Source organism: Harmonia axyridis, chromosome 3 (assembly GCF_914767665.1).
Source record: "Harmonia axyridis chromosome 3, icHarAxyr1.1, whole genome shotgun sequence".
Classification (NCBI taxonomy): domain Eukaryota; kingdom Metazoa; phylum Arthropoda; class Insecta; order Coleoptera; family Coccinellidae; genus Harmonia; species Harmonia axyridis.
This window is the reverse complement of record NC_059503.1, coordinates 10,640,400-10,666,792: the sequence shown is the minus strand read 5'-3', so window position 1 is coordinate 10,666,792 and position 26,393 is coordinate 10,640,400. Positions and strand designations below refer to the sequence as shown.

The window sequence follows — 26,393 nt, the reverse complement described above, 5'->3', positions numbered from 1 at the left end:
GAAAGAGGTTTAGTTAAAGAACTAGCCAGAGGAAACTTTTTTTTCGAGAAAATTATTGATGACTTCGCGACAAAGAAAGATCGTCGAATTGATTTGATCTATAAAAATGAATAAAGGGTACGCAAGCTCATACATTTTCGACCAGAATACATGCGGTCATTTCCACAATATTTTTTGTGGTCTTTATAAGATTTTTTTATATTTTATACATTTATTTATATGTTTTCGTGAGAGGTTTTCTCTATGTTTATTCAAATATATATATATTTTATGTTGATAATTGAATATTTTATTATTTCTGTTTTTTCAAGAGTTTCATTTTATTTCAGTTTTCATTGATTTGAGAACTACATTTTTATATTGGGTTATAATAGGGCTATTCTAGGTGAGGTTTCCCATTAAAAACAAAAAACCAACGCGTCCTCTTGGGTGACGTGGAAATCTATTTGTATGATAAGGGGTGTGGGAAAATTTATATATATATATATATATATATATATATATATATATATATATGTGTGTGTGGCCGACCAACATCTCGAGGGCACGAGCCGTCACTGCATATAATCATTAATTATTTCGGTTTAATATCTACTTATCTCACAAAAATATTCGGAATGAACAGTGATGATGTTCAGTAGAATGGATTGACGCGTCTTTATTATTTTTTATTTGACAAATTAATGAACTGAAAGTAGCTGATTCTGTGGTAACAAAGATTCTATTAAGTTCAATCTAATCTTCTCCACTATACTCAGAAATTTCCTTATGATTCATTATGAATCTGCTATTTCAATCTCTTCCATTCAGCTAATCAGCCCTCTTTGACGGATATCCTTAATATGTCACCTCAAATAGCAATTAACCGCATATGATTATAACTCAGATAATCCTATTTGAGCTGTACTTTGACCAAACAGCAGTTAAATTACCAGCTTATTAAGATAACTACAACGTATGACGCAGAACATAACGTTGAATCAGAATTATTGACACGCATCTGACTAGATCATCAATAAGGGTAACTGTCAAAAGTGAAACGGGCCCCGAAATACAATATATATAGTTCAGAAACCTAACATTGGGTTGTAGAATGAAAGGAATAAGGCTATTCTACGTTGATGTTTGGGTTCAGAACAATCTCTTTGTTTATCTGGGTAATGGAAAATTGGGGTAGGGTTAATAATCAATTGGGAAAGGGTAGTAGAAGCTCATTCAGGTTTTCATCAAATTTACAGCGTGTGTAATTTCTGGATACAAAGATCACAAGGATATACATATTATCACGTCTATGTTACTGATAGAAGACAATTGTTTTGGAGGGGCGTAGATATGACTCGAATTATTCTCAGAGATCAGTCAAAAGTGTCAAACAATTGTACAAACTGTACTTTTATCTTTGGTCAGTCTGAGAAATTTGTTAATAAAACTATCCTAATAAATTGGACGATACGAAGAACTTACGTTACTTCAAATCGGACATTGCAAATGACTGTTGATATTAGCAAACAAAACTAAGAACATAATCAACCACAAAGTTTTTAATTGAATGCTAACTACTTTTATCTTTCATGTAAATAGCAGGCATTTAATAAATTGAAATTGCAAACGACTTTCATTAAGTTCATTTTAATTTCAAATTCACTAGACATCGAGTAGTGTTATATATCTACCATCTCCCGAATTCTAAAGGGTTTATAGATTATCTTCTTCCCGAAAACTGCAGTTGGTAAATTTCTATGGATCTGCTGATTTGCTCATGTTTCAAACTCATAACTGAAATTAAACAGTGTTTCAGAATAAGTTGACTATTTCGAGAAGAAATTGTTCTTTAAATCCTAAACTTTTCAACTTTGGAGCTAAAGATTTTTACGTTTCAAGAAAAAAAAATTTCATCTTAACTTCAACGATAGATATTTTGATGAAATTTGAAACACTTCCCACAAATATCAATGCCGTTTATGATGAAAAAGTTAATTTTTCATCCTTAGACATCTGTTTAGGGTGTGCAGTGAATATTTCTGAGAACAATTTAAATTATTTGTTTGAAGAACCGTTCCCGATCATGAGGTAAAAAAAAACTTCTATGCACATCTCTGTTGGCCTCTAACTTCAGAAAAGCAGGGATGCCATGAGCCTAGTGAAAATGATGAACAGTTGCAGGAGTTTCGACAGATATTCATTCAATAACACTGCTTTTGAAAATACTGTACCGTTCAAACTTATCATGTTGAAAACATTTTTTTCTTGAATCTTCATCTTCCTATAGCTCAAAAGTTGAGAGGTTAAGGTTAGGTTTTTCTTCTTAGAAGCACCTTCAATTATCAGCGTCACATCCTGAAACACTATGTGCAAAATCGTACAGCAAAATACCCTTTGCAGATATCATTACGATCTTCCTCTATAATGGATTTTCAACAACGTATTAAACTTTTATTGGGGATTCCTGAATAATTGTACTTAAATCCTCATTGTTCCAAATATCGGATTTGCCGCTATAGTTTCGTGGCTGTACTGCAAGCGGCACGTGACATTTATCGCTAAAGCCATGTCAGTTCTAGCGCATTTCCGGATGATTTCCTCTTTGTGTATTGAAGAGCTATTGTTCGACGAATGTCGATATCGAAAACCTACCTATGTGTACAGCCTTTGATAAATTTAAAACGATGAAAACATGCGTCTGCTTGATTGGATGCTCGTGGTCTGCGTTCTGGCAGAGCTTAACCAATTACAGTCGCAATTATGTTCCCTGAAGGATCCCTTATGTTCACAAATCATCTAGTCCTCTAGGATGTGCATTACATCGTATATTGATCGATTATATTCGTTATTTCATTTATTCAACGAAGTGTTTCAAACAAGAGGCAATACTTAATAGTCATCATATAAAAATATTCAAAATAGTATTTGAAAGAAAAAAAGCATCATTGCTTTCCACGATCCAAAATATTAGGGCAAATTCGACTATTTTTTTTCTTTGGAAAACCAAGAATGCCTCCTTCCTTGGAGCACATTTATAGAACGAATTACTTTGGGTCGTAGGAAAATTCACGCTCAAAGCTTACTTAGATCAAGAACATATATTCATTGAACAGCTCCGAGCGATTTTCAACATTTTCATTTCAAAGCCGGAAAATCGAGTTTTCGTTGGACCACACTGTATATGGAACGCTTATTATGTCTGTTTTTGTATGTTTATAATTCGTCACAAATGCTTTTGGCTTATTCGTTTTGTTAACAGGTAATTGGATCATGACCTTGGATCCAAAATCTTCAATATCATCCAAATTCATCTTTAGGGTTATATCTTTTTAAGGGATGTTACTTCGTGGATAAGAATTATTCGGAAAAAACTTATTTAAACTTCCCCCGATATTTTTCATCGTTGAATTATTTACCTTCAATTTAATGATTTCATTATTCATTTTATATCCAGGATATTCCTTCTAGATCCAAGACAATTTATCGTCTCTAGATAGAATATAAAGCAGGGTGGTTTCCAACATTATTTACTCTGCAAAAAACTCGGTTGAAAACCATTGCTTCCCTAAATACTAAATAGCTTTTCATTTCTTGACTTCTGAGTGCTCATCAAAAACTTTCTAATGGACAAAGTGTACAACTGAAAGGAAAAAAAAGGATGAATTATTCTAAGTATGAAAAACCCCATCTTCTACAATGTAATGGTCGATAAAAATATTTTATGCGGCTTCGTTTTTATGGATATAGAGGAGCTATTTGAGAATCTCAGCGAACCTGTGTAATATAAACTTTTGATAAGCAGTCCTCAGTAGAAAATGAAATTAAGACTGAATCTTCATGTAATGTTAACGCATTTTTCTATATATTAACAAATAAGAAAAAATTTCGATAGAAAAATTTACGATTGACGTGAAAATTCGTTACTTAAGCAATTTTGAGGATGACATTCAACGGAAAAATCGAGAGATTTAAAGGTAGTGATCAATATTTGTTTCTCCTGTTTTCCGTATTCAACAAAAAATACCCCTCATTTGAAAAAAGAAGGTGCTGTTTCATCAAGACAATGCGTCGTGTCACAAATCAATGAAAACAATGGCAAAATTGCATGAATTGGACTTCGAATTGCTTCTGCATCCATCGTATCCGCCAGATCTGGCCCCCAGCGACTTTTTCCTGTTCTCAGATCTCAAAAGAATGCTTGCTGGAAAAAAATTAGCGCCAATGAAGAAGTAATCGCCGAAACTGAGGCATATTTTGAGGCGAAAGACAAATCGTACCACAAAAATGGTATCGAAAAGTTGGAAGATCGCTATAATCGCTGTATCGCCCTCGAAGACAACTATTGAATATTAAAATCGAATTTTGCCAAAAAATGTGATTTACTATGGTAATTATATCAACCTGAATAAAAAATTAAAATTTTCCAAACTTGTTCAGGAAAACAATAATTGAATCAAAACAATAAATCAACACAAGGTCTGACGTTAGCTTATTAATAAGAAGTCTAAATGACTCCAAAAAGAATCAACATAATCACAATGAGCCTTCATATCTATCACTATAATTGCATAAAATCTGAATTCGTACATAACGCAATTAATATAATAAAATACTCCAACCTTTTAATTAAGATAAGCATACACCAAGGATATACCAAAAAAACAACAGTCCTGCATCTACGCTGTATAAAAATACCTTCTCTAATATCCATTATATCAGATAGGACCGAATAAAATAATGAAACTTGGTTACGGCACAGAAAAACCAAGCTGAAAACGCTCCAGAAAACCCAGAGAGCTCACCTAGAAAACTCCCTGTAATTTGACTACGTCCAACAACAAAAAACTAATGAATACCGCTTCTGGCTATTAAAATAAAACGGTGCGAAGATGTCACCCTTTTCTATGGAAAAGTAATTAGAACAAAGGGAACAATGCGCGGAGAAAAACCCGTTAAGGGAGAACGAAATGGCAATACATTAAATTCAGGGAAATTGTTGCTGGTGGAGAGGGATATAAGGAGTCCTGTTATGGTTTCATGAACATTCTACCTTGAGCTTTGTTGAACACGTTACAGTACGCTTGGGAAAATCAACGGGATGGGTTTTATCCAGGACACTTTATTCACAGGATGTTTGTAATCTACTACGATATCTTCCGGTGCTTATTCACTCACTTAGCGGTAGGAACAAGGGATTTTCACACTTCCTAGGTTCTGATCTTATCTATGCCTGCATATTTTAATAACATTAGTGATAGTAGAGTGTTTCTAAAGGGTGTTTTTTTAGAGCTATAGAACTTTAAATTGCAATAAAACAACGGTGGATTATTCGATTGACATAAATTTTATTTATCCGCAAGATAATCTTGTGGCATTACATTTTAAATAGGATTTCTGGCATATGACCGCCATGGCTGGCTCGGATGTAGTCCAATCTGGACGTCCAATTTTCGATTACTTTTTCCAACATTTGTGGCCGTATATCGGCAATAACACGGCGAATGTTGTCTTCCAAAAGGTCGAGGGTTTGTGGCTTATCCGCATAGACCAACAGAAAGTAGTCTAGCGGTGTCAAATCACAAGATCTTGGAGGCCAATTCAAAGGTCCAAAACGTGAAATTAGGCGGTCACCAAACGTGTCTTTCAATAAATCGATTGTGGCACGAGCTGCGTGACATGTTGCGCCGTCTTGTTCGAACCACAGCTCCTGGACATCATGGTTATTCAATTCAGGAATGAAAAAGTTAGTAGTCATGGCTCTATACCGATCACCATTGACTGTAACGTTCTAGCCATCATCGTTTTTGAAGAAGTACGGACCAATGATTCCACCAGCCTATAAAGCGCATCAAACAGTAAGTTTTTCTGAACAGTTTTGTTTGTTGATGTAGCCATTCAACCAGAATTGCGCTTCATCGCTAATGGACGTAGTGCGCGATACGTATTCCGCACAGAACCATTATTTTCGAAATAAAATTGCACTATTTGCAAGCGTTGTTCAGGCGTGAGTCTATCCATGATGAATTGCCAAACCAAACTGAGAATAAATCACTTGACAGCTGTTAAATCGGTCGCCATCTTGAACAGTAATGCCAACTTAAAGTTATATACCTCGAAAAAGAAACTTCCTATATATAGGCGTACAACTTTGCTTCCACCGTTTTTTTCCGAAATTCGAGGATTCATTGTAAAAAACTGGTTATAAAATGATTCAAAATATTGTCCATCGCTGGCCACTACTTTCTCCCATTATCAGGCAACGTACGAATCCCGCGTTGAAAAAACTGAAGCGACACACGAATCGATTCAATTTTTTACTTCTTCATAAGACCGGAAATGCTGGTCAGCCAGGCCGTATGCAATTGATCGAAACAAGTGATAGTACGAGGAAGCAACGTCTGGAGAATATGGCGGGTGGAGTAGGACTTCCTATTTTAACGTTTCCAACTATGCCTTGACCTCTTTCGCAACACGGGGTCGAGCAGTGTCATGCTGTAAAATTAGTTTATCATGTCTCTCGTTATATTGCGGCCATTTGTCTTCAATGTTCGGCTCAAAAGCATTAATTGCTTTCGATAACGATCGCCTGTGATTGTTTCAATCGGTTTTAACAACTCATAATAAACTACGAGCTGGTCCCGCCAAATACTGAAACAGTGAATATTCGGTTTAGCCGTCGACGTGGAAGCATGATCAGGATATCTCCATGACTTTTTGTGCTTGGGATTATCGTAATGAACATATTTTTCGTCTCCAGTCACAATGCGATGCAGAAATCCCTTTCGTATTCGCCTTGCAAGAAACTGTTCACATGCAAACAAACGCCGTTCAACATCTCTCGGCTTCAACTCCTACTGCACCCAATTTCCTTGTTTCTGAATCATTCCCATGACTTTAATACGTTTTTTAATGGCTTGTTGCGTCACTGCCAATGATCCTGCAAATTCTTGTTGCATTTTACACGAGTCTTGATCAAGTAATGCCTCCAATTCTGCATCTTCGAAAACCTTCACGAGCATTCGATGATCCTCAGCCGTAGATTTCTTCATATGAAAGCAGATCCCTAAAGGAAATATCGAGTTTTAGTTTTTTCGAGATATCTCGGGAACCATTGGACATATTTCAGATATGTTCACACCAACAAACTAATTCCTGAATAACGCAACTTTTTTTGTAATTTAAGCTACCCTGTATTTCAAACGGTTTTCGATATCCCTGTAGTGTCCCTCTAAATAATTCTAACCCTGTTTATGTCTAGTATTGACTTCACAGTCTACTTAATAAATATTGACGAGTATATTCAATATTCTGGGAACTGTATCCAATATATCGTTCAAAAAAACGACCCCTCAAATAGAATAGTACCCTTAAGAACGGGAACATAATGTTGAACACTAAAGATATGGGCTGAGGATCTAAGACATTCCTGAACGTAGTTGCATTCCAAGAAATATCCAGGTCTCCAGGGCCATTCTCGAGCATTTTCCTGCATAAAATGGAATGGACCAGATGAAATTTTCATGCCCGGAATTCTCGCAATACAGGAAATTGTGTAGGTACCTGCAAATGTATCCCCACATTTACAGTTTGAGTTTTGGGGTCCACCAAGAGAAATGAAGATACATAATGCAGGTGGTGAGACCGGAAAGACTGTATGAAGATTGAATTGTACAGTAACACCTAGACGACAGGTCCTTTGCATGCATAAAATAAGGGACATTTCTGTCGTGTCTGAGATAGCTTGGAAATTATGGTAGAATGTACAGGGTATCCCAAATTCGTAGGTTTTGTGTGGTTTATTGTTTATGGGTGGAGAAGGAGCTATGCGATCTTCGTAACACCTTGCTGCTTTTTGATGACACATTAGATACAGATTTGCTCTACTATAATTTCTATAGTACAGAGTGCGCCATTTTCGACAATAAATCAGTTATTTATTCTTAATCATTTGGCAAATCCATTTTACATTAAGTGGGGTTTATACTCCGTGACTTTTTCGTGATCTGCCAAAGTTCTACTACTTCAGTCTCACCATCTCTTCATTGAGTAAGGCAATCTCAAACGTTCTTCTGATTTACCGTCTATTAAACCCTTAGAGTAATAAACGTAGATAGAGGGAGCATATGTCATTTTAGTAAGCAAATTTTGTCCCCAACATGAACTATCAAATTTGACATAAAGCGGGCGGAAATGAAAACATATCAGTGATACGATATTTCACTCAATTCGCGAGTTTCTCCACGAATAACGAACTTCTTATGTCCTATAGTGTCCAACGTTCCATATTAACTCAAAATATATTGAAATAAATATCTAAATATATCAGAAATTCAGAAAACAAACTTTAAGCGCAGCAAACGACCTGAAACAACCGATGACACTAGGAGAGCAGAATGCCAAACCTTGATGGAGTTCAGCAGGAAGATACAAAAATAATAAATATTCTGCTCATAATAAATTCGACAATTAGGAAAAATATCGGATTCTAAATATTCAAATTTGCATATTTAATCGGATAAATAAATATATTTCATTCAATATAATATACATTCATAACGATATAGTAAAATTCTGGTTTTGAAAATATATCACAATCCGACAACATAATCTAATAATGTGGGGGACATGTAAAAATTGCGTATACTTCCTCTATCTATATTTATTACTCTATGATTCTACCACATGCAAGAATTCAAAATACATCCTTACGTCGACAAGACTTTTTGCAAAGATTAGGGAGAATCCCTAATCTTTGACTTTTTGTTTAATATTGTTGTATTGGATGATTTTTTTTTGATATTCTTCTTTAATTTTCTATGGTTCTGGTCACACAATGAAAATGAAATTTTGCACGAGGCTTGATTTGATATTGAGAAAAGGAATTACTTACGTAATCAAATGAAATAGTAGGAGCTTGAACTGACTGAATTGTTTCAAACCCAAAATCAATAATTACATAAAAATCGAAAAAATATGGCAAAATGAATGACATCATAAACACATAAAGCACAAATTTTCCGTTTGAATAAAAGAGATGCCAATCATAATAAAATCCTAATTGAAAGTTTTTCCGTGAAAACCCATTCGTTTCAAATGGAATTTGGCGCGTTGACAGAATTTAATTGAATATAAATGGCATACCAGCACCCGAACTGAAGGACCGATCACCTGATTTGTCTTCCCAAATCACACCATGTCAATTCCATTTCGATCGATGTATGTACCTTTCCCAACTTTTTCTGCCTGAGCCCATCTGAAGGAAAAATACCCATAATCTATCTTCCTATTTCTCCACGAAAAGACGGATGTTTTTCAGAGCGAGATAAGAAGTTTTCCTCCTGCAAATGGAAATAAAATTTCCGAGAGGGGGGAGGTTAGTCAACATTAATTATCAGTTTGAAAAACTGTAGCCTTTAGATTCTGGTTTGATATAATCAACTGTGATTAGCTAAGAGCAGAATGGATTAGAAAAGATGCGCCCTATTTTTTTTCACATTTCAATTAGGGGATAAAAAATAATCTATTTAAGGTTGATGTAAATTCTGATGTGTATCGCTTAAACAGATTTGAAGAAAATTCAGAAAGAATATCAGAAAAAATTTAATATTTCATAATGACAACATATCCGATAGTGTTGAAATTTTGCTTTCATATGGAATAGCGATTTCAAACTTCGAGCAAAATTTCGTATGAAAAGCTCATCGAAACCATGGAATATTCAAGCAAAATATAAAAAAGGAAGAGAAAAGCACTGAAATTGTATGCGTGAATATTTCCATCCTGTCAAAAATTCTATGTATATGGAGAACAATTATCGAAAATTACAGCGATGATTGCATTGTAGGAAGCGAAACAGCACTGCGAGAATTGTTCTGGTCATAGATGGATAGTTTCTATGCATCTTACACAGTTCGAATCTATGGCAATTCCATTCTAAATCAGTTTGACAGGTAATTTAACAGTTTATTCGGGAAATATTCCCCGAATTACACTCGTGCATCAAAATTACCGGATAATTTCGCATTCCAGCGTGTTTTCTTTGAAAAACTGCATTCGGTCATTTTCATTTTTGGAGAAAGAGCCCTCCACCTTCGGTGTCGGGCTCTTTCTTCAAAAATGAAAATGAACTCATGCAGTTTTTATGACAACACGCTGTCATGCAAAATTATCGGTAATTTTGATGCACTTGTGCAATTACTTACGACAACACGTTGTCATACAAAATTATCGGTTATTTTGATGCACTTGTGCAATTACTTACGAAAAGTATACTGCTAGCCCCAGTGAAAAAAATGAAATGCGAAGCATTTAAAGAAAAATTCATTTTAGGCACAATTTTCCAGACAAAAAATGAAGACTACTCACTAGGCTATCCAACAAGCAAAAAAAATTCAGATCATATCATCTGAAAAAATAGACTTATGAACTTTTTTAAAGGTAATTTTTGAAAAATTGCATTGTCTTTCGGATCCCCTGTAGAGTAAACCGTAAATTTGCAGAAGACTTGAAAACTTTTCATAAATTCAATAAAAAATAAATCTTTCAATTATCTCGAACGGTTTTCAAATTATGATCTTAAGTTTAAACCATCAAAACTATGAAATTTTTCGAAAAAAGTGGACTACGTCAAAAAGTACCACAGATATATTATGACAAGTGGGGTATTTCTAAATCAGAATTTTATGTAGATTATGAGTATTATATAAAAATGGGCTTTCTCATTCAAAAAAACAAGGTGGTATCGTGTTTTAACATTTTAGGACCAACCTGTAGAGTCAAAAATTATCTAAGCTTATGCGCCGAGTGCTATCGATTCCGTTAAAATTTGAATCATTCTTCTAGACCAAAATTTACAGGAGTTATCGACCGATCGATAATAAGAGACTTATGTGGGGTCTCAAGAACAACAAGCTGCAGGGACCTTTTCAAAAAAGAGAGAATACTTACTTCACCATCTGTGTATATACTGAACAGCCTGTTATATACACTTGGGAATGGCCAAAAATTTGCTGCTCTGGGGGAATTCCATCAGTATGAAACGAGGAAAAGAGGTGACTTGCTTATTCCACATCACCGTATTAAAAGAACTCGGGTAGTGACAAACCATATGTGCATTAAGTTATTCAACAAGATCCCGAACTATCTGAAGATATTATCAAGAAATCAATTCGTGAAAGTGATGAAGGAGATTCTCATTGAAAAAACCTTTTATTCTGTTGATGATTATGTCATTTCAGTTTTAAAAATTTTAATGTGTTATTGTGATTGTTTCAATAATGTTCTCAGAGGCTCTGCGAATTCCTCTTATATATACATGTTCATATTGACTTATCATGTAATATTTTTTTGATGGTTAAATGAAGTTATTATTATTATTATTATTGACTCACCCTGTATATATAACATAACATAACCTAAAAAACTCCTCAAAAAACGGCATAAGTTTTATATTCACGACTTCAATAATCCAATTTATCGGTCTATTTGGATACTCTTCTTTTTTTCACTATCACAAACAAACTCTATCCTCCCTCGGATTCAGATGAATAGATCAAACAGAATGGAAAAATATCTTCCCTCCTTATACCCCGATCGTTCGACGAAACCCAATCCGGTTCCCTTGTTCGGGATTGAAGTTCCAATTGAATAAACCCAAAATTGATTCACACAAAATTATTCGAATAGAGACGAACTAATAATTCAGCGAATTCGTTCAACTTTTTCTGAAGTCTTGCATGTTTGGGGGAGGGGTTTGGAACTCTCAGCACGTGGAAATTGATTTATAGAAGTTCTGTCGCATTGAATTCAACATTGAAGCACCCCATAGCTTCTGATTTTTCGGATATGTATCTGATAGATCCTCCAGAAAAAACTGATTAATTTCATTTGGAATTTTTTTTTTTCGAGAACTCTGCTATTTCTGGGTGTGGAGACGAATAATTTATGTAGCGAGGTGTCTTTTACTGATGGCTTGAACAGTTTGATGGCATTTTTGATAAGAGAAAAGTATTTGAAGAATGAAAAATGGCAGAGTAAGAGGTGATTATTTCATGCATGGTGAAAGCAAATCTGCAGATCTGTGGAAAAGGAAAATCTGTGGACTAGAAATATCTCTGAATAGGTCGTCCTACCAGAAAGATCTAAAACAGTTCACTATTTCAATGGAGGTTGAAGCATTGAGAGAGCATTTGTTGTCAAGGACTTTGGTATTTCATATGACAGTCAGTTATCTTTTAGACCACATATCCGGGCTATTTCTGCTGCATCTCTGAGGACTCTGGGATTTGTCCTGAGAAGCTCTAGAGATTTCAGCGGGGAAACACTACATTACCTCTATGTATCTCTTGTGAAACCAATGTTGGAGTTCTCATTTGTCGTTTGATCACCCTACACATCTGTGAACAGTTTTCTTCTTGAGAGAGTACAAAACAAATTCCTCAGATATGTTTCAATTAGAAATGGCTCATTTCCTTCTGAGTCTCTCTCAGCAAAGCTTCCTCATGGACAAATGTTCAAGCGAAATAGTTAACACACTGCCTTCCAATAGCTTCTACTCTACCACTATCTCATGTAACTTCAATTTATGTACACTCAAAACCATTTGGTGGATTTTATTTATGTTTTTGAAGGAACTGTCCAATTCGGGTGACTAAAAAAATAAAACTAAGAAAGCTAAAGCAAGAGAAGAAGAAGTAGTTAGAAACACATACTTGTAAATACACATACTTGTAAATTACTTACGATTCAGCAAAATCAATTATGAATTCTGATACTAAATACCTACATAATTATTCCACAAATTTATACCTTCAATACCCTAAGTAGTGGTTAAATCAATTCCTTATATACCTGCATTGGTCTGTTGAGTTCTGCCTATTCAGTAGCAAGCATGTCAACGAATTCCTGAATAAAGAAAATGCTCTCTTAGACAATAAGGATTCCTCGACAAAAACACGTTCATGCTTACCCTCATCAAAGCATCCCTTAAAACTTGAAATCTCTTCGGAATGTCCGATTTCCTCAGAGATACCTAGAAAATGTTGGAAAGGCATCAGCGATGTTATTTCTATCTTCTGTGAACACAAACGAATTTGATATGGTTGTATGAGAGTTCAAGTGTCTCTCGAATTTTCACGAATTTTCGAACTGAAATGGAGGAAGTGGTAAATTCACCTGAATAATTAAATAAAATCCATTTTGTTTCATTATAGAGGGTGTTTCGATGAAAGTGCAAGATTTAAATTGTCCGTTATTTTGGCTGTCATATTTACTCATTGATTGAAGCAAAATAGATGATTAGTGACATATGAAAGTAAGTGAACATTGAGTGCGATGTTTTTACTCTGTTCAGTGTCCTGTGAGATTTATTCTGGAAAGAATCGTATTGTCGACATATCTATAGCATTGATTACGTTTCATTCAATTTTGTAATCCAGTTCAAAAATGGTCTAATAAGCAACTACACAATATGTATCTTATAAAATTATTGCTCTCAAGTCTTCCTAAAGTAGAGGAAACTTTGTAGTCACTTTCGGGATGGAAAATTTCTTATTTTAAAATTGGTGCCTGCAAAATGCCTTACCGATCGTTCTGAAGAACTTTTATTACATGTCTGTCTGTTTGTCAGTGAAAAAAATTTATTAGCAAACGTCAAGCTTTGAAAATCGATATTTCATCTGGGTAATATCAAATATTCCAAAGTTTTCCACTAAATTCTATACTAAAATCAAAGTAGTTTTTTCAAAAAAGAGCTGTTTCGAGGAAAACCAGTGGATTTTACCATAACGTTTATTTGACTAAATTTGTAGCCTAATGATTCAATAACAAACTGGGTGTTCAATTTGAAATAAGGATATTTCTGTAAGTATTCATTTACAAAATTTGACGTCCTGTTTTGTATGCCCTGTATATAATTGGTCCATTTCAGATAAATCGTTCGAGAGAGAAATTTATGTGTAATAGTCGACCAGAAAAACCTTCCAATAGGACCAACCGTAATACAAAAAGTGCGATTACTATTTCTGTCCTAACTATTGTAGGACCATGTATAATGCTTTATGCCATTCTATTCAAAAACGCCCTCCGGCTGCAAACATATTTTATTAACATTATATATTTTATCGCTTCTAATTCACTCCATTCAGAACATCGATCTCGGCCCAAAACTAGATATTATGCTTCTTCTTACTGGATGTGCCTTATAAAGTTCATAAATTAGATTATTCAGTGAACCTTGCACGAAATAGGCCATAACGACCAGCAGTTATTCGTATTAGAAGAGGGGAAGTAAGCCACTTCCTTTCGGTGTATAACAAAGACATCCATCATGCCCAAATGGAAGTGATATTTCTCTAGCATATGAAGATAATTTTTTCGCCATTCCTCCCATTGTCTTCAAGGAAATGGCGTTCCATAAGGAGCAAATTGTCATAGAATATGGTGTTTTTCAGTCTCAATATTAGATCAGATAAGAACATCCTCAGTTCTGTGATCACGGAAATATTGTTTTTTTTTTCGATATTCTTCTTGAGTTTTCTATGGCTCTGGTTACGCTTTCTGTATATACCTCCTGAAATCCAAGATTTTCCAACTTTTGCTCTCCTAGTGTCATCGGTTGTTTCACGTCGTTTGGCGCGCTTGAAGTTTGTTTTCTGAATTTCTGATATATTTAGGTATTTATTTCATTATATTTTGAATTAATATGAAACGTTGATTCACTATGATACATAAGAAGTGCGTTCTTTGTGGAGAAACTCGCGAATTGAGTGATATATCGTATCAGTGATATGTTTTCATTACCGCGCGCTTCATTCCAAATTTGATAGTTCATGTTGAGGACAAAATTTACTTACTGAAAGTGACATATGCTCCCTCTATCTATGTTTATTACTCTGAGGTCTATACCGTCTGTTTCTATGAGTTGTATCAGTCAAAAATGTTTCGAATGAAAGGTAAATGGTTTTTAGAGTGAAGTCTTTCTATACCAGAAACTCTTGCATCGCTTCTTGCTACCAAGTTTCTCATCCTATCAAAATGTTAACCTTCAATAACATTTGACGTTTTCAACGGATGAGCCTCCATTTATTATAAATTGTGTTCTTATTTCAGATTTCTATGGAAGTGAACCTCGATCATCCTGCGAACGATGTGATATGAAGGTCAGTATTATATCGATTTTGTCCATCACATATATCCCGAAACTGTAAATTGCGAGACAAACGAAAATTTACCGAGCAGAAGAGATGAATGAGTTAATTATCCCTTTCAACTTCGTGCGGATAGAGGGTCTCAAGGCTCAAAGTTACCATCCAGGCTTGAGCTTTTCACTCTACCGAATTCACGCGCTGCAAAATATGTCATATATTTCATAAGAGCTTCCCTTTCATAATGAATCGCTTACCATTAGGAAATATCACAGCGGCCAAATGGCAGCCAAGAGACAAATATCGTAAATTTCCATCAGGAGGCTTAGAAGTGTGGTTTATTTTTCGGTACATTATTTTCAATGATCGACCTTTCGGATCGATCGAGGAAAACGGGAATTTAACCTCTATAGTTCAAATTATGGCTGTGGTTTATATGTAAAATTCAATAAAACAATGAAATTTCACAGTTTACTTTATTATTTCCACTTACATAACTCATCACTCAATAATATCTAGGCCCACCCAGTAAAAAAACATTTTTGCTTAAAAATTTAACTTTTGTCCTCAACATAGGGTATTGTTACAGCATTGTCAAACTGTAAAATCATTTCATCATGTCTCTCGTCGTATTGCAGCCATTTGTCTTTCAATGCTCGGCTCAAACGCATTAATTACGTTCGATAACGATCGCCTGTGATTGTTTCAGTCGGTTTTAACAACTAATAATTCACTACACCGAGCTAGTCCCTCTAAATACTGAGCATGACTTTGGAACCGTGAATAGTCGGTTTGGCCTTCGACGTTGAAGCATGGCCGGGATATTCCCATGATATTCTGAGCTTAGGATTATCATAATGAGTCCTTTCGTCTCCAGTCATAATTTGATGCAGAAATCCCGTCCGTCTTTCTTTGCAAGAAGCTGTTCACAAGCAAACAAACGCCGTTCAACATCTCTCGGCTTCAACTCATACGCCACCCAATTTCCTTGTTTCTGAATAATTTCCATGACTTTTAGGCGTTTTGAAATGGCTTGTTGCATCACTCCCAATGATCCTGCCAATTCTTGTTGAGTTTGACACGAGTCTTGATCAAGTAATGCCTTCAATTCTGCATCTTCGCAAACCTTCTCTCTTCCACCGCCAAACTGGCCTTCGACGTCAAAATCACCGTTCTTGAGACCACTCTCGGTACGTTTTTTCATTACTAGCGGCCTCACCATAGTTATTGGAGAGCATTCGATGAGCCTCAGCCCCAATTTTTTTCATATTGAAGCAGAAAAATAAAAATAACGAGAATTTGGCTCGTTAGCTGTCATGTTTGATTGGGAATAGCTTCATGATGCAGACACAAATTGACTAATATTTCGATGGCTTTATTTTTAAAAATACCTTAGTTTATTGTATGACATCTACGATCTATTTATTTTGACTACCACTTACCGTTACAGACGTTGCAAAACGTCGGAAGTAAAGTACACCTAATAGGTAGCCAATATCAAATTTACTGCAAGATCATGGAATATTTCATCATGAAATGGTCCTAATCCACTGTAATTATGAAATTCCAAATAAAACGGGTGATTTATGCCTAAACATTAAATTCCCAAATTTAAAACTCAGCAAATGAAGAAAATGAAAATATTCATCAACCCTGTCTGACGGAAAGAAGTTGTTCATTCCGTTATGATTTTCAAAATTAAAATCGTGAATGTAAACGCTGAAATTCAACTTATTAATTCCTCAAGAGAACCGGATGATATATTTTTCGTGATCACTCTCTGAACTCGGAAAAATACTGAGCTGTCCCGTTTTTCCCAAAGGACAGATTAATCACCTTAAAAGTTCGAGATTCTCTCGAACTGTCTCCATTTACTTAGGAATATCGTTTTTCCGGAACGAATTCTTCCATCTACACACGAATTGATGGAAATCCTTTTACATTATTATTTCACTGCGGCGAATACAATGCAATCTATACGATTTATATATTGATCTCGCTTCGAGATTGAATCATGGTTCATTAAGGATGAATTATATTATTTTTACATTACGGTAACGATTTGGTGTTAGGTTCCCCAAGTTTCCAATAATTGCCCATTTTTAAAACGTTCTTTTTCACTGTAAACAAACAATGAAACTGTAAAAACAATCAATCACTGCTAAAAACTATATCCTAAATCTTCTTGATTTATTGTATTGCTTTTCATTTTTAATAGCGCGTTAACTGGGCAGCTATCACTTTTGAATAGTTGTCATTTTTGATACTTGAGAAGTCAAAACTACGGCATTACTACATAGAACAATAAACGCTTCAACAACGCAATAAAATTGTTAAATTGGACTTTCAAACCAAGTCAGCTCTCTAAATTATGACATCGTATTCAGGAAACCAAATTGAATCTATTAATCAAAAATCTAATCGATATCCCCAGGATCTTAAAATTGATATACTCATCCACCGATAAATTTAATATAATCCCCTCTCTGTGCGTTGTCCTCGTTCAAAGATATTAAATTGACTTATATCCCATTACCGACAAATTATACCAACTCCATACTCAATAAATAGAGATAATTTCAATACGGGTTTCCAACTACGCAAAAGCGCATTCGAGAATGCATCTATTGTCGTATATACTCGTATATCTTGCTTCCTCTCGAATACAGTATTGGCAACAATACGTCTTGATATTATAGATATCTGTCTTGATATTATAGATATCTAATGCCACAAATAGAAGTTACATGCCATTAGTTGAATAGATTAGTATATACGGTCATTTGAACAATTTCCTTTCCAACATCGCTTTGAGAGAAGGGTAGTACATGTAAAGGGTGTTTTTTTTAGAGCTATAGAACTTAAAATTGCAATAAAACAACGATGGATAATTAGATTGACATGAATTTTATTTATCTGCAAGATAATCTTGTGTCATTACATTTTCAATATGACTTCTGGCATATGACCGCCACAGCTGGCTCGGATGTAGTCCAATCTGGACGTCCAATTTTCGATGACTTTTTCCAATATTTGTGACCGTATATTGGCAATAACACGGCGAATGTTGTCTTCCAAATGGTCAAGGGTTTGTGGCTCATCCGCATAGACCAATGACTTTACATAGCCCCACAGAAAGTAGTCTAGTGGTGTTAAATCACAAGATCTTGGAGGCCAATTCACAGGCCCAAAACGTGAAATTAGGCGGTCACCAAACGTGTATTTCAATAAATCGATTGTGGCACGAGCTGTGTGACATGTTGCGCCGTCTTGTTGGAACCACAGCTCCTGGACATCATGGTTGTTCAATTCAGGAATGAAAAAGTTAGTAATCATGGCTCTATACCGATCACCATTGACTGTAACGTTCTGGCCATCATCGTTTTTGAAGAAGTACGGACCAATGATTCCACCAGCCCATAAAGCGCACCAAACAGTCAATTTTTCTGGATGTAACGGTGTTTCGACATACACTTGAGGATTAGCTTCACTCCAAATGCGGCAGTTTTGTTTGTTGACGTAGCCATTCAACCAGAAGTGCGCTTCATCGCTGAACAAAATAAAATGGACGTAGTGCGCGATACGTATTCCGCACAGAATCATTATTTTCGAAATGAAATTGCACTATTTGCAAGGGCTGTTCAGTCGTGAATCTATTCATGATGAATTGCCAAACCAAACTGCAAATAAATCACTTGACAGCTGTTAAATCGGTCGCCATCTTGAACAGTAATGCCAACTTAAAGTTATATACTTCGAAAAAAAACACCCGTTAGATACGGTCATTTGAACAGTTTCCTTTCCAACATCGCTTTGAGAGAAGGGTAGTACATGTTGTAGGGGTTCGATGTAATACAGTTTTGATTACCTGAATTCCTGAGTTAGTAGTAGTATTTTGTATAGGAAACGAGGGCGATGTATCAACTCCCACTTTTTCTAATTGTTTTTTCACTATTTGTCCTTTTGACTTTCGGCATTGTTTATGTATTTATTCATAACTCATTGATAATACATTTACTGACTTGCCAGCCCTGTATAATTCATGAGGAAGTTATCAACTCCCAATAGTTCGATTTCGATAAAACACATTCCCTACGATAATCTGAAATTGAAATGATCTTCTACTGAGCATTCGCTGTCTTATTGGAATCGATATTAACATATGAGAAAGGGCAAAACTTTTCCAATTTCGTTTCATGGGAATTCCCAACACATAGATATCCTATGTGATGATTCCCTCCGCTTGCTCGGAAATTTGAATTCGAATAATCCTCAACTGAGACGAATAGATCACGGTAAAGTAGTTGTTTCTAAAACGATAGAAATTGTGATACAAATTGCGAGTTTTCAGCAGAACTTTATAGAAAGTTTTCAGTATTGAGAGTTTTAATGAATCATAAACATTCTATTGATGATGTGTTATTATAATTATTCATGGAATAAAATTCGAAATTGCTTTTTCTTCACACATCATCATGTATACCACTTGAAAGAAAATTCTATCAACTATATTTTAATTTCTTTGTTTTGCAACACTCAATGTCTTAGTAAACGATAAATCAATAGTAAATTTATAAATTTTTCATAAATAAACAATTTTTATGAAGAATCTTTTCTCTATAAATAACTTTCATTTTTATTCGCTTCATTCGTCATTTTGTCACAACGTCTTTATCATCAAATTCGATTCTTTCCGTCCAGCAGTAAACAGAATAACTTTCGAACAGAAAGAACTAGAAACTTGAAATTTTCAGGGTAGGTTCGGATCTGAAATACCGCAGTTATGTTCCTCAATCGGCAAAATCGGACTAGGGGTTCCGTGAATATGGTTATTCCAAATTTTGTGTTCCTGATAATTTCAAAACTGCAAGTTTGATAGAAATGAAAATTTTTATTTCGATGTAAAATGAAATTTTAGATACTCGTGCAAAATTTCATACTGATCGCTCAACCAGAACCATAGAAAATTCAAGGAGAATATCGAACAACCCAATATTCCAGTGACCACAGAATCAGCAGGGTTTAAATTTCACTTGTAGAGGGTGTCCCAAATACATTGCTCACTGAGAGCTTCTAGAAAATTATAAGACTCAGAGAAAAAAATCTTCGAAAACCCACGATCTTTTTTTTTCGAAATAAGAATATTTGAGAAATTAGATCGTAAATATTCTGCTTCGTTATCGAGTTACAGGGTGTATCTGGAAAATGACTGCTTCAAATATTTTGTTATATCTTGGTTTCTGTTTGAGAATTTTTTGGAGTAATTTTTATGGTGTTTATGATACTTATAACAGATCTTAAAAATTAATTATCATTAGAGATATATATTTTGAATTCGAAATTGAGAATGCATATAATATCTTAGATTCTGAAGATATCTTAAGAAAATTACGCAATATTTCGGTGATGAATATTTAGGTAATATTTTTATGTCAAAACACGTGAATTAAGTGAAAAAGTGAAATGCTCAATATTTCCAATACAGATTGCAGAAATTTAAAAAACAAAACTCATATTTGAAAAATTATTTATCAAAAAAAAACTTATTTGTATTCTCATTCGTTTCTATGCTAAAAGAAAAATTTCACAGATATTAGTATATTTGGGAATCAGCACGGAGTTTTCATTTGTCCGTTCACTCGTGAGTCACCCTGTATATAATTATATTAGTAAATCTGTTCCCTTCCTAGGAGGGCAATTCAAGTCACGAAATAACACACCCTGTATGAAAAAAAAACACTATTTTTACACAGGTAATTCCATATGGAAATCTCCGACCAAACATATCATTATATCCTGAGCTTGGAACATAAAAAAACCCTACAATTCACAAATGAAAGCCCAACTAAATATGCCTCATTTTCCACGAATACAAACAACTTTTCTTTTACTTCCTTCCGTGATTTCCCTACTGATCGTTATCATGATTGCCCATCCAAAGAGTTGTTTCGGAATAAGGAACATCATTCAGAAACTCCATCGCTGAAATTGAGTTCTTTTCATCCAAACTACCCGCTTTCATTCGAAATTAAGCGAAAATTTCGAATTAAACACCCGATTCAAAGTTGTAAACTCGGTAACGAATGGTGATGGCCTACTTTTTACACATTTCCAACGCCACCCCTTTACGCGGCAACGCATTAGTGAAAGTTTCAGAATGCCGTGCACATTTTTCTAGGGGGAGACAAGAATTGATTACCGATTTTTTGCGCCCTCTTAGAATTCTCCGGGATGGATTTAATGGACGAGGAAGTTATGGAACATAATGCAGGAAAAGATTTACCTCTTTTTCTCTGACATTAAAAGTAAAGCGTTATCGCTGAGCATATTGGTGACAAATGAACCTACTGGGGGGAGATCTGTTTTCAAAATATCGTGGCAGTCATCTACATACAGGATGTTTGCTGAAGCTGACCTAAGGAAAACGAATCATCTCGACTAGAATCAAATGTCGAAATGACAGACAAGGCATCATACTTTCCAACTTAAATCATATCCATCTGTCTTGCAAAAACAGCAAACTTATCCGGTAGCTCAGAAGCATATGGAAGGACCAAAAAGAAAACAAAGAGATACTGCGATTTGAAAAAAACCGGTTTATCTACTTCCACTTCAATTCATATTTGAAAAAGGGGGCGAGAAAGCAATTTCTTCTTCAGATTAAAGAGGAAAGACCCAAGAGCCGAGCCTTGAATCACACATAGATTCAAACTGAAAGCATATCCATCTATTTGGCAAAAACAGCAAACTTATCCGCTAACTTGGAAGCACATAGAAGAATCAAAAATAAAGATAAGAGATACTGCGATTTTATGAAAAACAGGTTTATCCACTTTAATTCATTCTTGGAAGAAAGTGCCAGAAAGCAATTTTGCTTTCCTAATTTCTTCCGAAATTCATCCTAGTTATATCAGAGAATACTAACATAGAACTAAAATTTTATAGGCTCCAAAACATGAACAACAGATAACAAGATTCAATTGAAATAAAAAAAAGAGGAATAACTTCAAGATCCGAGCTTTGAATAACACATACTTTACAACTAAAAGCATATCCACCATCTGGCATAAACAGCAAACTTATCCGGTAACTCGGAAGCATTAGAAAGAATCAAAAAGTAAAATAAGAGATACTGCGATTTTAAAAAATCGAGTTTATCCACTTTCACTTCAATTCATTCCTGGAAGAGGGAGTGAGAAAGCAATTTTGCTTTCCTAATTTCTTCAGAAATTCATCCTAATGATAGCATAGCACTGAAATCAAGTAAATTAATAAAGGGTCATGTAAGTTTTCATTCAGTTTACAACTTTTTTTACTTTGGTTCACAATAAGTATTAGACAAAAAAAGTTTACTTTATTTTCAGTGATATGAAAAAACTAGGTAATCATGCAATCAAATTACTGGTGTCCTTTGTTCTTTTATGTAGGATTCTCTCTAAATAATAAAGGTCCTTAGGAGCTAGCTGGTCACCTTTTGTCAACGGGATTTGATCGATTATTGAATTTTCCCAATCCACCCATTACATGTCAACAAGAAAGCTTTCACTCATCGGGAATTTAGCCTCCTGTGGTTCCCCCACAAGCCTAAACAGCAACCAACATCCAACTAGCAACACCCTATTATACCCGGAGGCCCAAATAAACCAATAATAATCAACGATTCCCAGCGTCGCCTCCAGAATGATAATCATCTTCCACATACATGCTGGCAGCCTCGTAGTGATATGAAAGAGGGCCCATATTATTTTTCTGGCATCTGAACCAATCAATGGCGAATTATTTCAAGTATTCCGTCCCGAGCGCCGAAGGCGTCTGAATGCTTCGCGCTCCGCGTCTAACAAGATTTCTCCCCGAATTTCCTTTAAGACAGAAAACTGTCGTTCGATATTGCGAAGTCGGTCACGAAGGCTTCGTTCTTTTGTGACGTACAATCTTTAATTGGTTTTTCCGAATCGTGAGGCTGGGTACTCAGCGAGCGCAGGCATAAAATAGGATGCTCCGCCGTTGCAGGTGACTTTCTAATGGTCTCTAATTTATTTGCCATGAAACTGCTTTCTCGCCCTCTCTTCCAGGAATAAATTAAACCGATCCGAAACACTGGAAGTGGATAAACTCGGTTTTTTTTAAATCGCAGTATCTCTTATCTTACTTTTTGGTTCTTCCATATGCTTCCGAGTTACCGGATAAGTTTGCTGTTTTTGCCAGAAAGATGGAGTATGTGTTATTCAAGGCTCGGATCTTGGGTCGTTCCTCTTTGTTTCATTTCAATTGGATCTCGTTTTCGGTTGTTTTTACGCCTATAATTTCAGCTCTCTTTTCTATCATTAGGATGAATTTCTGAAAAAATTAGGAAAGCGAAACTGCTTTCTCGTCTTTGTTCAATAAATAAATTGAACCGATCCGAAACACTGGAAGTGGATAAACTCGGTTTTTTTTAAATCGCAGTATCTCTTATCTTACTTTTTGGTTCTTCCATATGCTTTCGAGTTACCGGATAAGTTTGCTGTTTTTGCCAGATTGATGGATATGCTTTTAGTTGGAAAGTATGTGTTATTCAAGGCTCGGTTCTGGGGTCGTTCCTCTTTGTTTTATTTCAGTTGGATCTAGTTTTCGGTTGTTTTTACGCCTATAATTCCAGCTCTCTTTTCTATCATTAGGATGAATTTCTGAAAAAATTAGGAAAGCGAAACTGCTTTCTCGTCTCTGTTCAAAGAATAAATTTAACCGATCCGAAACACTGGAAGTGGATAAACTCGGTTTTTTTTAAATCGCAGTATCTCTTATCTTACTTTTTGGTTTTTCCATATGCTTTCGAGTTACCGGATAAGTTTGCTGTTTTTGCCAGATTGATGGATATGCTTTTAGTTGGAAAGTATGTGTTATTCAAGGCTCGGTTCTTGGGTCGTTCCTCTTTGTTTTATTTCAATTGGATCTCGTTTTCGGTTGTTTTTACGCCTATAATTTCAGCTCTCTTTTCTATCATTAGGATGAATTTCTGAAAAAATTAGGAGAGCGAAACTGCTTTCTCGTCTCTGTTCAAAGAATAAATTTAACCGATCCGAAACACTGGAAGTGGATAAACTCGGTTTTTTTCAAATCGCAGTATCTCTTATCTTACTTTTTGGTTCTTCCATATGCTTTCGAGTTACCGGATAAGTTTGCTGTTTTTGCCAAAATGATGGATATGCTTTTAGTTGGAAAGTATGTGTTATTCAAGGCTCGGTTCTTGGGTCGTTCCTCTTTGTTTTATTTCAATTGAATCTCGTTTTCGGTTGTTCTATTTTTTCGCCTATAATTTCAGCACTCTCTTCTGTCGTTAGGATGAATTTCTGAGAAAATTAGGAAAGCTCAACTTTTTTTATTTCCCTCCAAGAATAGATTAAACCTATCTGGAACACTGAAAGTGGATAAACTCGGTTTTTTTGAAATCGCAGTACCTATCTCTTATTAAAATTTTTGGGTTCTTCCATATGCTTCCGAGTTACCGGATAAGTTTGCTGTTTGTGCCAAATAGATGGATGTGCTTTCAATTTTGGAGTACCTATGTGTTATTCAAGGCTGGGATCTCAGGTCGTTTCTCTTTGTTTATTTTCAATTTTCGGTCTTTCATATTTTTACGCATTCTAATATTCTTATCGAATTTCTATAATTCCAATCATGGATTCAGCTCGAAATTTGTGAAGAAGCTGAAAATTGTTATTTCACATCACCATGAAATTCGTGGTCACGAAAACATTGGCTATTTTTTTTAGATAATCTTCTTGAAATTTCTACGTTTCTGATAACGCGATTAATGTGAAATGTACAGTAGAAAACAAACTTTCGGACGGCCATTTTCATCCAACCTGATTCTGCCTTTCAACGAAGAAAACATCGACATTCGAAATTCGAACCATCCCAAAAAATTTCATGTTTCTAGGTGTATTATCGTGTATTACGATCGTAATTAGTTGAAGAAATATATTCCCTAATTCCTGTTGAATCTCTTCAGTCGCCGACGAAGATAGTTAAAAAAGGCTTATGCCCTTTATAGAATTATACGTTAAACAAGGTTTTCAAGACCTTCTGCAGAAATTCCAGTAATATCATCACTCTAAATTCAAATCGATTCCCAAGTTTCACCCCCAGAGATCCAGAGACGAGTTCAGGAGCACAAATCAAATAACGGTCACCTTGAAACGAAGAAAAAAAAGCTCAACAAGTACAGACGAACAATGTCGTCCATCGGAACTATGTATCTCCCTCTTCCTCTCATGCCGAAGTTTTTGTGCCCTTCAGCATGGCGGAAGTTTCCATCTAAATTGCCCATTTAACGTAATTCCCGGATCTATAGGAAGAACGGCTCTATATTTGGTTCCCTGCTTGAAAACAACAGAATGATTTTATGCTCCGATTACATTCCTCCAGTCTTTGATATTCGCGAAAGTATAGGGGTCTTGAAGGCATTCCGCTTTGTCTCTCCACATAGTTAAGCAGTGATTTTACCACTGAGTTTAGCTGGGAGCATTTTATCAGCAAGGTCGAACCGGAGCAAGAATGACCTTGCTAAGTTGTCGGCTTCATTCGTCGTTTCAACTTGAAAGTTTGAGTTATGAGGCGAACACTCTTTGACAATATCATGAAACATGCTTTTTTCCGCGAACGAAATGGGCAATCCGACAGTGTAATACTTCACTCAATAAATTCTGGGCCTAACCAATTGAAAAAACATTTTTCCTCAAAAATTCGACTATATTCGTTAACATAGTTATCTTCAAGAATGATACAACTATCCAAAACTTAGAATTATTCGTATTTGCTTTCGAAATAGACTTTAACCACAACAATAACTACTTATTGGCAGATTAATTTCTTTCCTTGAAGCACCTGAAGTATTTTGCACTTAAGACTTAGGTCTTAAGGTTTCAGAGTTCAGTTAACACAAAAACTCAAATCGGTCGATCACCAGCAAAGCAACTGCGTTAATTCGCTGATAAGATCCTTAAAATGGATCAAAATGATTTTCATCTAGAAATCATCTTCAGTGGTGAGGCCCATTTTCACCTCGGAGGCTACGTTAATAAGTATTTGAGGCTCGGAAAATCCATGAATGATTGTTGAAAAGCCTCTCCATTCTCAAATTGCCACTAAAATGAAACTGGCACTCAGAGTAATAAACATAGATAGAGGAAGCATATGTCATTTTCAGTAAGCATATTTTGTCCCCAACATAAATTTGACATGAAGCGAGCGGAAATGAAAACATATCTGTGATACGATATTTCACTC

General features: G+C 35.3%; 1 protein-coding gene across 5 annotated transcripts in view; it reads left to right on the top strand.

Moving 5' to 3' along the window:
* LOC123676812 (probable G-protein coupled receptor No18) overlaps nucleotides 1-26,393 on the top strand; it is a 174,346-nt gene that overhangs the window by 145,178 nt on the left and 2,775 nt on the right. For all 5 annotated transcript variants that reach the window (XM_045613042.1, XM_045613039.1, XM_045613038.1 and 2 more), the window contains one exon: nucleotides 15,091-15,140. The gene's annotated coding sequence lies outside the window, so the exon portion shown is untranslated. The remainder of the gene's footprint in view (nucleotides 1-15,090; nucleotides 15,141-26,393) is intronic.